Here is a 4,960-nt window from a genome sequence, read left to right on the forward strand (position 1 = left end):
CACACAAAATCAGTTGACATTTTTGACTTTTTCGCACCAAAAAAAAATGTTTTAATTGCCTTTGGTGCTCGTTTGGATCGCGAGTTCAATGCCAAGCACATAGAGATGTCGCTCGGAACGTGAAGCTCAAAAAAAATATACAGGTGATATAGAAAGCAAGTGAGGGTAGCTTTTAAGCCAATCTTAATACGTCAAACTACATACTCTCTTTTATAAATTTTTAAATGTGATGCGACTTACTACCTTTTTGCTATTAACACAACCGACAAAAGACATACTCTCGTTTTGAAATATTTTCAGCTCAAAAATGACATACTCTCTTCTCGATATTTTCAATAGATATGGAATCAATATTACTATTTTCCGTGACATTCTTCTAAGCGTTTCATTACAATTCGGTTGCTTAGCAGCAGAATTGTTGTGCGTATTTCAGCAAAGAGAAACCCGCGTCATAGCAGATCAAATCTAGGCAGCCAGCTAACCTGGGACCTTTTCATTGATTAAATGGTATTATCTTGAAAAAGAAGTCGATTAAAGTCGACTTTAGTTTTATGCACAAAATCAAGCGGTTGAATAAATTTAAAAACAATTAAAAAGCAATAAATTCGACTGACTGTTTGTATAAACATTCGTCACATTAAAATCGTTCTTTATTATTACTTGTCATATACATCTTGATAGAAATCTTTTAATTAATAATTAATATGCATCTCAAAAGAAATGAAGAAGATAATAACAAAAACCCAATTTCTCAATAAATTCGACCTTTATTGCTGAGCATAGCCCAATTGACGATAAAAAATCGGTTGATGTGGACCATTTGCACCTTTCAACTTGCAAAGGGTAGTGTGAATGCCGATGTTATTTCCGTGGAGTTTATTCAATTTATCTCCAAATTTTTTGAGTTGGTTTATATCACTGGAATTCATATAACATAAATTGCATTTTTAATAAACAAATTCTAATTGCAGACTCTATAAAACAAAGATAAACTCACGATTCAAGCCAAACGTGTTCGTCTTTTCTGCAAAATTCTTCAAAAAGTTCAATTCTTTGAACGAAAACAGTCCGCTGTGAAGGAATTTCATTTTTTAAAGTCACCGTTTTTATTTGGCTGAAGTTACTCAGTTTGAGGATAATCCGGCGGAGGTTGGGTTAGTTTTTTGAACATACTCGAATAGTCTGTGATTTCCGTACCACAACATCTGTCAGTAATGAGTCCAAGATATAGACGTAATGAATAATTTAAAAAAAAACATGAACTGTCTTAGGTAAAGTACCTTTTCATACATGTGTTGCATTTGTATTCGTCTGCAGCTTTACGAATATTTTCAATGCTGATATTAGTAGTGGCACTTTAAAGGCAGAGAAGCTGTGATTGAGGTTTTTCCTAAAAATTGGTGAATTTTTTAAGCAAAAATGTTTTCTTGAGAATATCAAAACTAGATGAGCGACTCTCACTTTGACGTTTATCACTTGAAGAGCTGCTAGGCGAGGCAGTAACCTTTTGTAAAATAGAGAATTTATAAGCGTAAATAATTACGCAATTTTTTTGAAAGTTTGATCAGTTTTCGAATAATTTTTTCGCTTTTTCATTTTCATCACAATGCTTCTTCGTCATTTAACCTAGGGGCATTTTACTATTTGCGAATGCTATTTTATACGGAATATATGAACATTTTCCTATTCACACATGAAATATACGAAGTAAAGTATATTCATCCGCATCAACATCTATGAAAATTCGTACATTTCATTCGCAACCATTCGCGAATGCCGCATTCGTCTTGCTAGATGTGACAAACTGTCGTGTGACATTTGTACATACACATTGCTGTGTTCAGTTTGTCGTGGTAGTTTCAAACACAATGTCATTGTTCTCAACTAAATTTGAAAAATAGTTGAAGAAAAAATACAAGATTACATACACATTTTATACCATGTCTTACACACAGAGAAGTAATACAATGAAAACTAGATGGCTTGTCGTATAAAATTCGGAACTAGTTGACACTCCGAATGAAATTGTATTTTTCCATCTAATTTAATACAAAATATCGTTTTTGTGTATTCTCTTTTATGCGGATCTTCTTCAAAGCATAAACGATATTTTGTATTAAATTAGATGGAAAAATACAATTTTATACGAAGTGTCAACTAGTTCCGAATTTTATACAACAAGCCATCTAGTTTTCACTATATAATTTCTTTGTGTGTACGTTTTCCGAAAAAAATTAAAAGAAACACACGCGCACGAAGCTAGTGATATTGAACGTAAATATTAAAATTTAAATAAACGTTTCATTTTCTAAGAATTCTTCAATGTGTGTCAATATAAAAGCAGACTTATTCACGTAATCCAATGAATATTGTTAAAAAACAAGTTCGTTTAAATTAAACATATGATCACAAATAATTAAAAGAATAACTTTATGAATGTCTTAGGTGACTTCGTATTACACGTTACACGTATAGCGATTATTTGAAAACAACTGTTACGTAAGTAACGAGAAAGAAACGGATCATGCTATTTCAATACCCGACCAAAATATTGAAAACGAAGTACCAAAAATTGTGTGGTTAGATATGGAAAAAAGAATAAATCGTTCAAAAATCAGTTTATCGGAATTATCTGAGTTATATTTTTTGCATTACTGATTATTATTCCGGAAAGCAATGGGCTGATGTGGACCATGTGAGCCTTTCAGCTTGCATATTGTTGTGTGAATGTTGATGCAAATTCTCTGAATAAATTCTGTTGCTTTTTTCGAAATATCTCTGTAATAATTAATGAATCTATCATTAAAAGAGAAGAAAACTAAAGAAAATCAAAACATACGGATTTTTGTAGAATCCCCTCAACTCGTCTCCAATTTTCTAATTTTTTCAAGCTGGTCTATATCACTGAAATTCGTAACATATATTTTTGAAATGTTCACCATTTCTTTCAAAAATCAAGAACTTACATAACAAGCCAAACGTATTGTTCTTCATTGTGAGCATCTTCAAAGAGTTTAATCAATTTATTCACTCTCTCGATTATCGAGTTTATGAATGAGAAAAGTCCACTGGAAATATCATTTACAAGAATAAATGTCATTGTAAAGGTGATAATTCAAAAGTGAAATTACTCAGATTGTGGATAGTTCGGTGGATGCCTACTAAGCTTTTGGAAAAAACTTGAATAGTCGGTGGTTTTCATACCACAACATCTGCAAGTAGAAGAGCGATATTTTTTAACCCTCCTAGGTATAGAGTAAAAAAAACTTGAATGGATAGATCCGGTCCATACAAAATGTATGAAAAGTCTATGAAATGAACAAAATTATATTTTTTGTTGTTGAAATTGCCGTTATAATTTTTTTTAAATGGGAAAAAAGGTTGAAAATAAATAATTTATGACAAAATTAATTGGAATCTGACACACGGAAATTATGCCCCATAAGAGACTGTATAAAATGCAAAACTGTGACACTGCTAGCGCCACTACGGACAACTATGGAGTTCTAGTCCGTTGGTTGCAACTGAGCAAAAGTCTTTTCACTATTTGGCGGCAACTTAGTGTAGATTACATTGAATTCCGTCGTGGCGCTAGCAGTGTGACAGTTTGGGCATAATTTCGGTACGGAATCTAATGATGCAGTTTCATACGGTCGCTTTTTGGTGCAGTTCGTACACATCGCAACTTTTTCAAACATTTGCTGCACTGTGTTCGCGACTTTCGATTGATTTTAGTGGGACATAAATGACATGCACTTTTTTATCTCGTTTGGTTTGCGTTTTTGAAGTGGGTGGTACTGTTGAACTGTGCTGAGTACAGCTCAATGCACTTCATTAAATCCATAAGTGGATCTGCGTGCTACTTGATCATACACCAATGCTTCCGATAATTCGATCAAAAATTTCTTGCGTTGAAATGAATACCGATCTCGTGTAATTCCATATGTTGCATTATAAACAACCACATACATTGATCAAGTTCATGAAGATTCGTGCCTCGTTAAAATGAATAGCTATGACACAGTTGATCTGAATGATCAACGCCACCCAGAGTTGGTAAATGCACCTCACGAGTGCGCGCCCTTATAAGTTGTGTGCAACTCTTCTTGGGTGCGCGCACCTGATTCCATATAAATGTTGGGTGCGCGCACTTGGAATTTTTTTCTTGCTTATTTCAATATAAAAAATCGTCAAAAATGTATTTTTTACTTAATTTTTTCCATTTTGAATTTTTTCACATGCAAAAACTGTTTACATGTAAAGCAATGTGGTTCAAAAGACAACCAGCAGGCGGCTACTTGTAGCTGTCAAAATATATAAGAAACACAATTTGACAGTATTTTGTATTGATATATTGAAGATGACCAAATAAAAAATGGAAAGATTTAAGTAAAAAATACATTTTTTTCAATTCTTTATATTGAAATAAGCACGAAAAAAATTCCAAGTGCGCGCACCCAACATTTATATGGAATCGAGTGCGCGCACCCAAGAAGAGTTGCACACAACTTGTAAGGGCGCGCACTTGTGAGGTGCATTTACCAACTCTGACGCCACCTTTTGTGCTGTTATAAAATGTGTTGATTTCAGCTTCAGAAACCACACTTTTGATCGACAGCGAACGAATCATGTCCGTGTGTCTTAGCTTATATACACATATACACAAATTATTTCTTTTTTATTCTTTGCTACATTGCTGAATCTACTCTATATGCACCGTTTTATAACGCAAAATTCAGAATGTGCACTGTTGACAGTTTTGAATTGTTTTATTTTTTACTGTTTATATGAGGTTTTCATGCATTTTGTGTGGGCGGTCCAATGGACCGCCACTATACGTTCTAGGCGAGATTTGGTTTTATCAAATGTTCACAACATATACAATTATTTTATGATCTATACCTAGGAGGGTTAAAGACTAAAGAGATACTGTGAACAAGTCATAGTTTGATATATCATA

The 4,960-nt window shown here is 33.4% G+C and overlaps 1 long non-coding RNA gene across 1 annotated transcript; it reads right to left on the reverse strand.

Moving 5' to 3' along the window:
- Positions 1 to 2,580: 2,580 nt before the first annotated feature.
- Positions 2,581 to 3,214, reverse strand: LOC116351561. The gene is made up of 4 exons (XR_004202165.1): positions 3,132 to 3,214; positions 2,967 to 3,068; positions 2,840 to 2,904; positions 2,581 to 2,778 (listed from the first exon to the last, which is right to left on the reverse strand). It is a non-coding gene; the product is annotated as an uncharacterized LOC116351561 (long non-coding RNA).
- Positions 3,215 to 4,960: the final 1,746 nt, after the last annotated feature.

This window comes from Contarinia nasturtii, unplaced genomic scaffold, assembly GCF_009176525.2.
Source record: "Contarinia nasturtii isolate CC-2019 unplaced genomic scaffold, AAFC_CNas_1.1 Cnas_scaffold_5733, whole genome shotgun sequence".
Taxonomy (NCBI): Eukaryota; Metazoa; Arthropoda; class Insecta; order Diptera; family Cecidomyiidae; genus Contarinia; species Contarinia nasturtii.